The following is a 12386-nucleotide window of genomic DNA, read 5'->3' on the forward strand; positions in this document are numbered from 1 at the left end:
GTCCTGCTTCCTTCCTTTTGTGGTTTCTTTCACTTTCTCATGATAGACATGGTTTTGTAGGGATGAGAAGCAGAATATGAAGGTAACCCCCCCATCAGTAAAAGCCAAAGCTGGGGAAAGCCAAAGCTGGCACTGCTGTGCTAAAAAAAATAAATTGATCAGTTCCAAGAAGTTATGGTGATTCACAGGAAATAACATGGAAACAACACAAAGCAGCAAGTAAGAGCAGCAAACTCAGACTTGCAATCACATGTAAAGATATCTTTGTGAGACACAACAATGTCTTTGATTTGATCTGACTAGAGGTAGATTACAAATTCTTGGACAGCAGGAGATGACGAGAAGCTCCCGAGAATGGAATCAAGGCCCTATTCTTGTTCGAGGCGCCGTGTCCGCTCAGCTGGGGCTGTCTGGTTTACATAAGCAGAGGCGGACAACAGGAAAGGGCTCGAGGAAACTTTCAATAAAACTGACCTCATTCTGTGGTTGGTGATGAGGGGATGAATAAAAGCCGGGGATAGAGGCCTCGAGTTATGACCTGAGAGTAAAGGAACAGAAATCTCGCTGGTTATTAAACTCTCATACTTGAACTTGAGATGTGACTGAGAGTTGTTGCCTTCAAGCGCTCTGGCCTGTTTGTCACTTCAATTATTCATGGCAGGCTGATTCAATAGCTATCAACATTCATCTTACTTTGAGTCATCACAAGATTTCCCGCCCCGCATCTTTAGCTTCACCGACTTTATACCGAGCGGGTAAGCAGATGTTAAAGGTCATTTTTAAAGGCCTTTTTCAAAAATCTTGGTGTTACATAAATTGAGATACTGCTCATGTTTTCTCTTCAGACATGAAGCTAAAATATTTACAAAGGAGCTGCACGTTTTGGAAAAGCGTCTTTTTTGTGTGGGGTGTTTCTTCACCTGGCAGTAAGAGGCATAATCCCACAGGAGTCTCTTTTTCATTTATTTAAATAAACAAATAAACACTTAGCAGAGTTTCTCCTGTTTTGTGGTTTTAAGGAAACTCCTTTCTTGCCCACATCGTCCTCATTAACTTATCTTCTGCTAGCATATATATTTGCATAGTTTTAGTTGAATTATGCCTCTCACTCAGAAATCTCCACATCTGATTTTTTGTGCTAACTGTGCCTCATTCTGCTCTATGGATTGCCAACTTTAGAGGTGTTTCAGAAAGAAGAAGCAGGAGAGCAAATATTGGTAAAATCAGAATAGAGTCACAATCATTATCAGCTGCAGGTTGGAGAAAAAAGTTAACATTTAAGGAGATCATATACCTATTCAGTTTCTTGCCAAATATTCTGTCTATACCTTGAATTGAATTGGAAATCCGAAGCCTGGTTTAGTTTATATTAGCTGTAATTGAGAAACTGCCTGCATGGCTCTGTTCAACAGTAATAAAATTCACGTACAATGGTTACTAAAGCTCACTAACATGTTACGTTTCATTTGTTTAAACAACTAAATAACAACTAAATACAGGAGTGCAAAAATCACAATTACTGGTTTAACAGGGAGTAATGTGCAGGACTATTTCTTGGTTGGGTGCAATGACTTCCTGAAGTTTCTGCTGAATGCAAACCATTGATGACAAGACAATCTATGCTGAATATGAAGTTTCAGCCAGCAGGGAATTAGCTCAGCACAAATACTGCAAGCAGGTGTTCAGTCACCTTGAGACAAAGCTAGTTTGTTCCCTATGTGTTCATTTTTCATCCTTAGAAATTCCAGTCATGGTAAAAAGAAAACACACCCGCTGTCAGTTCTGAGGTTTTATTTGTCAGGACATAATAATGTCCAGTCTTTTCCAGGCCTTAAAATGATTTAAATACAACCTCACAAGAACTGCAAAACAAGATATATTAAACAGTGTTATTATTTATTTAGAGAAAAACTAAGCCAAAATGCAGAAGCAATGTGTGAAACACTAAGTACAGCCTTAGTGCTTATATAGGAATTAAGAGGGTAAGTAGAATAGAGGTCGTACTAATCAAATTAACTTCATTTGTTGATCCTCAGCAAGTGTTAGCGCCTCTATAGAAGCAGAGGATTGGCAGTTTGCTGATCAGGAGCATTTACGTGTGTGTTAAGGAGGAAGCATATGATCTTAGGGAAGTAATTGTGGCTATCCAACATGGCAGCACAGCTTAGGTTTGCAAAGTTGCATCTAAACAAACCACAAGACTTCTGGAACAGAGTCCTTTGAACAGACAAGACAAAAGTGGAAATGCTTGACCATAATGCACAGTACCATGTTTGGCAAAAGTCAGACACAGCATATCCTCAATACTGCATACAAACTAGGGATGATGATTTTACAGCCAGGGGACCTGATGGTCACTGAGCCGACCATAAACTGTTTTGTACACAAAAATGTTAGAGAGTGAAATGTGAGGCTTACATTAGGTTATACAGCAGCAAATCTACAAGAGAAAAAGAAAAGATTCAAAATGAGAATACTTTATGAATCCCTAAGAAAATGATTTGGTTACAGTTGCTCCAAGACAATGAGAACACTAACAGACTGAACTAAATTAAATAATACAATATATTACAAAGTTACAAAATATAAGAAATAGCTCTAATTTATTCAAATAGCTTTATTATAAATATCCAGAATATTACAGACATTAAAATTATATAATTGACATTTTACTCTAAACTGTAAACTGTGAAACTTTGTTATTTTTACTGGTGAGGATGCGGAAAAGGATGTAACTACTGCAGTGTGTACTGTGCGTTATATGGAGGATTTTTAATGGGAGATATCCACAGGCAGGGATGATTTCCTGTGTCGTTCAGTGGTGCATTTGGGTAATCTCAGTCGCTCACTGGACGTGCTCCTGTGACTGGCCAGCACATCATGGAGTGGGTGGGTGGTATTGTCCAGCATTTTCCTAATCTTGGACAACATCCGCCTTTGCGACACCACCTTAAGGGAGTCCAGCTCCATCTCTACAACATTACTGGCCTTGCGGATCAGTTTATTGAATCTGTTGGCATCTGCAATCCTTAACCTGCTGCCCCAGCATGCAACAGCACAGAGGGTGGCACTGGCCACAACAGACTCATAGAAAATCCTGAGCATTGTCCGACAGACGTTTAAAGACCTCAGCAGCCTCAGAAAATAGAGACAACTCTGGCCCTTCCTGTAGAGTGCAGTGGTGTTTTTACCCCCAGTCCGGTTTATTATCTATGTGTACTCCTGTATTCAAGGTGCTGCAATGGCCCAGTCAAAGTCAAGACCTCAACCTGATTGAAATGCTGTGGTGGGACCTTAAGAGAGCTGTGCATAAATCAAACCCTGCAAACCTCAGTAAACTGAAGCAGCATTGTAAAGAAGAGTGGGGATTTTAGAAAGACATGATGGTGTGTACCTGCTTTAATGGGTGAGAAAACATTGCGACTCAAAACTTGTTCATTATGTTTGTGTCCTATAATCCAAATTAATTTAATATTATTTAAAATCTTCATTCCAACGTGTTTATTTTAGAATGTTCATCAGAGACTAGAACTCAGCATGCTGAGATAACAATGATGTCACGGACAGAAAGACAGAAGTGGAAAAAACAGAAACTTCTTACTAGGAAAATCATGTAGTAAACAGAAATGAAAGACTCGATAATATCAGAAAGAATTAGACTCACTATTAGAATAGCAAAGAAATCAAAGCATGAATCCAAAATTCAGCAGATTAAAAAAAAAAGAAAAGAAAAGAAAAAAAATCAAAACTTCAAACATTTGGAAAAACAATAAAACCTCAACAGAAACCCAAACTCAGATACATTCACAAAGAATCCAAAGCAACACAACTTTAGGACCACTACAGCATGACTTGCAGGCATGATGCCGACGTTCAGGCTGTGACAGCAGATGCTGAAGGGGAAGAGGGTCTGCACATTGTTAGAAAAGGTTAAACGCCAAGCGACATTTACTGTGTGTGTGTAATTTAAGCAAACGTAACCTTTGCTTTCTGCACATGCACCGTGCATGCGTGTGTGAATAGTTAATAAACTTGTTGATATTTAACCCGCCCTCCGGGTTGACGCTCATCCATATTAAACTAATTAAATCATTTCTATTTACACAACAGAGCCTGATTTGCATTTCCACTCTCAGGTTGCTGTGAGAAAACCTCGCCGTGTCTGCCCACCGATGGAGGGAGCTACGATTTCCTCTTCTCTCTCCAGCTGATAAGCATCCCATTATCCTTTGTGGGTGTCTGCTATGAAAGCAGATGTGCTCAGTGGCAACCTGGACATCCTGCTGGCTTAATCAAAGATATGGAAATGGAAGTATTAGTGTCAGAGTGTGAAAGACTGCGAGAGCATCCCTACTTGCGTGTGCTTCTGCATACCTGTGAATTCATTGCACGTGTGTGTGTGTGCGTGGCAGTGAGCTGGTGGGTGGCGGAGAAGCAGAGGTCTGGCCCTGCAGGCTAGATCTTGGCTGCTGATAACGAGGCACTGTTGGAGCTAATAGAAGGCAAAGCCAATTTAGACGCACTGAGCAGCCGTCTCATATCACCGCATTGACCAGACTGAGGGAGAACTCAAAGATGAGTTGTTTGTGCATCAGTATTTCGCTGCTTGGGACTGCAGTCTAGACATAAGTTGTTGAAAAAAGAAACGCAAGAGGCAACAGGTCTGGAACTAAATCATTTTATGCTTTTGGAGGGGGTTGTTTTGTGCTGCTACCCTGTCTGCTGAGCAAATAAAATCCACAGATCTCCTCTGTTGATATATTTATAGATTCTACACACATTTATTGGCACAAAACTGAACTAAGTCTGTGTTCTGTGCGTTGTTTTAACCGGATCAGTGCAGAGCTGCACTTTGCTTCTTGTAAATTTGTCACAGTAACACATCTTAGCAGGATAATTGCAGTATCCCAGAGATGGATCGGCCTCCCATGTGTACCGCAGTTTTATTGCCTTATAATTATAATACTAATTACAAAGATGTATTACAACCCCCCATGTGAACAGATATATGTGTGTAAACACACACACACACACACACACACACACACACACACACACACACACACACACACACACACACACACATCAATCAGAAATACTGTAGCCGATGATTAAAATCTCAATGTGAAAATGGGAGGCAGTAATGACTACACCACTGCCTTCCCAAGCCTGAGTGTTTGCGCTGAAGCAACGCTAATGCCTCCCTTTAAAGGTCTGACTTTGAGATTTATTGTCAACAAAACTCCTGATTCCAGTTTTAACAAAGTGTGTCAACAACAAAGAAGCAATTAAGCTGCATTTGAATTTCCACAGCTTGTTATTACGAATCAAAACTTAAAAAAAAAAAAAAAGATCACCTACGCTACCATCATTGCGATTGCACGACAATTTATTTTATTGCTATGTTGCAATGTTTTCACCTATGAGAGTTTCTTCTTGTAAATGAAGTTGTGCCTTGGTCCTTTTCTCCTGCGCACCTGTCACTGCAAACGCTAGTTCAGTGGCGACAACAGCGAAAGGGACAGTAATTGTAACAAGGCTCTTCTGTGTAGCATCAATCAGAGTACAAGAAGTGCAGTACATTGATACAACTTCACACTCGGAGCGTTAGGTTCTCTGTTCCAAGGGCATATTACAACTGATTATACACTGTTTGTTCATTCAGAGCCAAGACAAAGCGGGGGCACACCCACACAACCTTCCTGGATCTCAGAGGATCTCTTAGGACAATGGTAGAAGGCTGTACACAAGGACGAGGTTTGTCGCCTCACGCACAGGCAGGCAGGCGAGAGCGGATTATGGTTTGAGCCCAGTGGGAGGCAGGAATTCATTTCAAAAACAAGTCGAATGTGAATCATCTGGGCATACAGAGCTGGCTGAAGAGTCATCGATGCTGTCAGGAAGGAAACAAGCTATTGCTTTTTCATCCTCAAATGTGGACAAATTGATGACCTCAGACTGACACACACACACACACACTGAGGCAGGCAAAGACATTTACATCATGGACTTGCATTTTCTCTCCAAAGACACTTATCCTGTGTCCACAAATGGAGGTAAACCTAACAGAGAGATTTAGGACTCTGTGGATAAAAATACGCTCTCTTTAAACTCTGACTGAAGTTCATCAAAGTGCATTCTGCCCCTTCAGCGAATCCAGTTGTGCCTTGATCCTTGGTAGAGACCCACTGATAAGTAGTTAACTCTTTCATGATAAAGACTCCATTAGTGCTGCACACGGAGCTCCGAGGAGGAGGTGGTGGTGGGGACGATAACTCCATGTTCCTAAACAACAGGCTGACTTATCTCCCACTGCCTTCCTGTCCAAGATATCCTGTTTTTCCCCCGGAGGCAATGTCATTATCATGGAAAAGGCCCAGCACGTGGACATTTTTAAGTTCACAGATTGTGCTGATATTCTACCGACTTTTCTCTTCTGCATGGCATTTTCCAAGATCATATTAGCTTAATGGGTTTGTCTCATGTTCGGCGTTGTTGTGAGCTGCTAGTACAAAGGTTATCTGGGTGTCAAATACCTGCAGCGGTTGTGCAGACACGCTTGTGGAGCTGTACCTATCTGAAGGCAAGGTCTGTTTATACGAGAAAAGCGATTCAGTGATTTCCTTTTTATAAAACAACATGCAGCTTCGTGGCTCCTCAAATCACCCCATACCCAGCACCTGAATGCAGAATTCGGTACCTACAGTTCACCCACATGCGCACAATGATGAATACGATCTCGTTTTCTTCCACCGTGTCCGCACAGAGGCGTGCAAATATTCAAATCTATGTTTGGCATTTTCAGATGAATTATTCAGGCCTAACATCAGAGGCTTGCATGAATTGAACATACAATACCCTGTCAGAGGCTGGCCATCTCTGACTGGTGCGCTCTGTGTTCGGTTGAATGATGAACACGAGCAGTTTGCCTCTCCGGCCATCCTCTCATTGACTTTTAATGCAAGCGTGTGGAACGTCTGATCATTAAAAATCTGAGCGGCAATGTGGAGGCTGAATAAAATCAAAAAGACAACACCCCCAAGCGCCTCTGTCTTTCTTTCTCTTAGTCTCTCTCACTGTCCATTCATTAATGATATCTATAGCCCTTTAAGCCCTTCATGAGTGTTGGTGGAGTGTCTGGAAGCTCTCTAATCCCCACGTTGCTCTTTATTCTGCCCATGACGCTCATCCCCTCTGTGTCAGATCCCGAAGCCCCCGCTAATCCCCTGGTGGCATTGCGCACGGGGCCCCAGCTGTCAGATCCCATGCTGCGCTGCTTCTTGCCCGGCTAATTTGTGGCCCTGCTTGGGATGCTATTGATGTCACCCGGGCCCGTCTAGTCCAATAACTTTTTTTCCCTCACTCCTGTGCTCTTTCCCACTACCTCGTTTCTTTCTTGCTCTCCCACTTTGCCCACCCCTCTCTTGCTCTCTCTTTCTCTCCCCTGGCTGATGATGAAACTCCCAGCTGGCTCCAAGCTCAGGCTTTTGTTCCCTCTGTTGTATTAAGAGTCGATGTCCTTTCCTCCGTGCCTGCACATTACAAATCTGCCAGAGCCCTTCCTCCCCTTCCACCAAACAGCTGAACGGACGTGCACTGGAGGTGGCTGAGATAAATACAGCACAGAGGGCAATTCGAACTAAGCAGCTGAGAGAACACAGACTAAGCATTTAAATGATGGCACATTAAGAATCCAAGGAATTCTTAATGTGGCCTAAATTCTAAGAAGTTCAATTAAGAGTGCTTAACAATGCATCAGTATTCCGGGTTGCTGTCTTTTTTTTAATGAGAGGAAGGAGGCGGGAAGAAGCACACAGGAAAGGGAAGGGTGGAGGGTGAGGGTGTGTGTAATGATTAGAGCTGTTTTCTTTCATTATAAGCTCCTCTGCAGCTCAGTGGAGCTCAGTGGGCTGCACAGAGATTTTGGACAGCTCGGTGTCGCCCACCCAGGCTGCCACCCGCCTGGCACGAAACACTGTAGACACAAAACACCAGCACAGGTGTAGACTTCAGAGCTTTTACTGAGCATAGAGAGAACCAAGATAGCAATATGTTGAAATGTTGTCGCTTCCTGAATACAAAGTTTATGATTTTTGAAAAAAACAAACAAAAAACAAAACCCAAAGCAATCAATGCTGAAAATGTGAACTCGGCAATCTAAAAAAAAAATTCTGTGCAAATAAAATGCATTTTACATAATTTTATATTTTGTCTTACAAAAACAGACACAAGCTGTAGTTGTACTTTGTATACTTTTCTGTAACAAGTAGGATGTAGTTTCTTTTGTGTGTACTTTCTTAGCTGAGGTTTTAAAAAAAACTAATCAAGGACGTTGCTCCATTATTTCCTAAGGATCTGCATCTTTTTTTAAAATTATTATTATTATATGGCACAGACTGTACAAGATGGACGTACAAGATGAGTGCTTACTCAAAATATTTGCTCCCTTTTTTAAATAAAAAATGTTTATAAAATCATGAAAAACTATGGAGAAATTACAATTAATGAGTACACATTATCCATTATCCATCTATCCATTTCTTCCACTTTTCCACTCCAGAGTTATGGGGATGCTGGGGTACACCTTGGACATGTTGCCAGTCTATCACAGGGTTAACACAGACAACCATTCATACTCAAATCCACCAATACAGCCAAATTAGAGTCAACACTGAGCCCATGTCTTTGGACTGTGGGAGGAGAGTACCAATCAGTGCAAACCACCTCACCATCATGGTGCAAGTAACTTATGATACAAAGAGTAAATCCAGCATCAAACAGATATACAAATTGAACCCCAAGTTGCCACTCTGATGTGTTGAGAGTATGAATATATAAATGTTATTTTAAAAGCACTTAAGAATAGAAAAGGTGCTTAAGTGACTATGTGGGTGAATGAGGCTTATAGTAGGAAAATTCTTTCAGAACTTCAAACTGTAATAAAGTGATCATTTAAAACAAAATTTAAAAAGGGTTATGTATTATGATTATATATATATATATTTTAAATAGTTTCTTATTTTTCATACTCCCAGTTGTCTATATGCAATCTGCTTCTATCTTAGCTTGATTATAGGCTTAACACACTGTACAAAATATTCAGTTAAAGGCAAAATCCTGACAGTGTTTTTCTTTGTTTTTTTATTCAAGTCAAATAAGAACTTTCCCCATTTGCATGTAGTGCCTTACACACAGAGACAGAGCCAGTGTCAGCTTTCTATGGTTCGATACAAAGTAAAAATAAATGAATAAATTCAGGCTACATGTTGCAGGCTGACTTTGTATAGCATCTCTGTCTGTGACATTAGTCTTGTGTAAACTCAGTGGCGCTGTGGTCTTTTCTACGTTCACACTGCAGGTGCACAATTCCGATTTTTTGATCAAATCCGATTTTTATGTCTGCTTGTTCACACATGCGACAGCAAACGCGCTCTAGTGTGAACCCGCATGAGCAAAAGAAGACGTCACACACATCGCGCTCTGTTTAGACCCAGAGCAAACAATATTGTTTGACCTATGGCCCTCAATATAAAGACTTCGGACTTTACGTTTCCCAATTTTTGCTTTAAGTTATTTTGTTATTTACATAATAATGTAAATAACCTAATAATTATCCTTATTGCTGTTTCAGAGGAGCGGTGCTTCAAAGGATAGTTGCAGATTTCTGTCAGAATCTGCAGATTATACAGTACAAATAACATGTTCACGTTGTCTTCCCAACAGTTTCACTAACATCTACATTGGATGTCCAGGAAGCGTTTGCGATGTCTTCTCGGGCGCTTCTCCGGAGCTGATAATTGGCGTCCGTCGTGTGTCAATGACGTAAAAGACCGATTTAATGCGACATGACCATTCAAACAGCAGTCGCTTTCTAAAACATCGGATATGTATCTGATTCAGTACCACATACGAAAGTGACCCAGATCGAATTTGAAAATTAGATTAGATTCGTGCCGTTCACACTGTCATACCATGATCGGATATGCAGTGGCGGTCCTAGCCAGTTTGGCGCCCTGGGCGAAAACTCCCTCTGGCGCCCCCCCCCCCCACAAAACATATTAAGGATTGTACATTAATATAAAACTGTTGTACACACACACACACACATACACATATGAAGAGAGAGAGTATGCATAGTATGCAAACGGCTACCAAACAGCCATCATAATTCGTCATACAATGAGAACAATTGACAAAGACTAATTAATATTAAAATATGTAACATAATGTATTGTTTGGAGTTTAGTCTGTTACTGTTGCTATTTTTACCATTTCTTCTTGGAGCAACTGTAACTCACATAATTTCCTTAGGGATTAATATATTCTTATTCTGATTGTTTCAGGATGACCTGCCATTATCCAATGACACATCTGCTTACCTGTATCTTTTGCTCGTTTCTCCTCCTCTTCTTTTCTATTTTTTCTAAACTGAGGACCTGATGGCTTTGAACTTTTCTTGTCCATCTTCCATTGGTTTTAATTTTGCACTCCAGTATGAACATCCATCCCTCAACCCAAGGATCACCACAACATGATCTAACACACCTACACCTTAGTTCACAGATTCACTTTGTCTAGGGTGCATTTCTGAGATTTCACACAACCCAGGATTCAAATCATGAATACATGATGGGCTTGGATTTACAACATTATGAATGAAATGTGCTCTATTTGGAAGCAGCCGACCCCTCCTCCCCTTTCAACGGCTTGTGTGTGAGACTTTAAATCATCAAACTTTAAATTTTAAATTGTTATTGATCCCTTTACTCCTGGTCCTAAAGTGTATATTTATTTTCTTACTCTTCTTATATATATATTGTTTGTTTACTTGCACTGCTGTAACTGGAGCCTCGTCGTCTCGTCTCTCTATATACTGGACTGTAGCGGAGATGACAATAAAGTTTACTTTGACTTCAGCAGCGAGCAGGCGCACCGAGGGCTCTCGCGCTCACTTTTCGTGTATAGAATTTCGAAAAAACATCGGTGCAAATTATAAGTCTGTATTATAATGTCTGGTGTTTTCGTGTTTGTTGGTTTGTTTTTATTTTGTTTTACTTTGCGAGTTGGTTATTAGATGCTGCTCCAGCCGGTCAGAAAATCCCCCGCCGCCCCGCCCTCTCCTGTCTGCGCCGCAAGCAGCAGGCGCACCTCGCAAACGAAGGGCGTCCTTACTCCCAGCAAATGGGCGATAGAAAACCGATCGGTGCATGTACCATTCCCAATATGCGCTGGTTGACGTCGGGGGAGCATGAGTACGAGCATTTTTTTTGCCGATGCCCGTGATGCCGCCCCCCACCACAATGCCGCCCCAGGCAACCGCCCATGTCGCCCGTATCTAAAACCGCTACTGCGGATATGAGTCGCATAGGGTCAAAAAAATCGGATTTGATGCGCTTTCGCCTGCATTGTGAATGTAGCCTTAGTGAAGTAGTTATGGATCAGAGGAAACAAGCTGTATTCTTAGCACCAATTCTAGCTGACAAACAACACTCCAACTGATTGTTGGAGGTGGTGGCTGTAGCTGTGGAGTTGGGTGGTTCTTGGTTTAACCCCCTGACTCCTTTTTTTCCTTTAGTGCCTATAAGATAGTGAAACGTGGGGCCACAGGCCTGTACATAACTGGACTCAACTGCAAGACCGACATTCAGAGGTGATACAGTTAACTTAACACAAACTTTAACACAAAACACAGAGCTATACTTGATGTGGGAAGCGTAACCTGGAAATCTGGCGTGGCACTGACACACAATATTTGACATAGGGATTCTAACATGGTAGCCTAAGGCAGGTAACACAAGGGGAGACTGGTGGCGTGGCGGTTGCGAGGTCCCACTGAGGAAAGAGGAAGAGGGGGTTAGTCTTTACAGGGGCTGGTCCAGAGATAACAGGAATTTGAGATTGTTTGGAGTGATTTAATTTTGCAGGTGGAGTCTTAGGCTTGGAGGGGGAGGCAGAGGTTCGAGTGGCAAGCTGATAGCATTAACGATAGGCTGACCTGAATTTCAGGAGTCCTGGTAAGTTGCGGTGTCAGGAGGGCAAGCAGGTGAGTGTGGTGGGTGTTTTCTTCCTGGAGCATAGCGTGAATCTGGTGAGGTTTGTGACCAGTATCTAAAAGGTGAGTTCTGTTGCGTGGCGGTGCTGTGTGCCTCCATTGAGTCAACAGAGCTAGAGGCTATAGAAAGCAAGGTAAGTAATATAAGGACATCGATCTTGAGCAACAAGAGTGAGCCTGTTACCAACATGACGGACCAGCGGCAAAGTGATGCTGGTCATAAATACCCCTCTGCTGATTGCCACAGATAACTTCCAGGTGAGTTGCTCTGGTGAGAGAATGGCAGCTTTGCCCAGAGGTGGACACTGGAGAAAAGGCACATCCAGACTATGAC

This window comes from Simochromis diagramma, unplaced genomic scaffold, assembly GCF_900408965.1.
Source record: "Simochromis diagramma unplaced genomic scaffold, fSimDia1.1 OVJJ01000618.1, whole genome shotgun sequence".
In the NCBI taxonomy this organism is placed as follows: Eukaryota; Metazoa; Chordata; class Actinopteri; order Cichliformes; family Cichlidae; genus Simochromis; species Simochromis diagramma.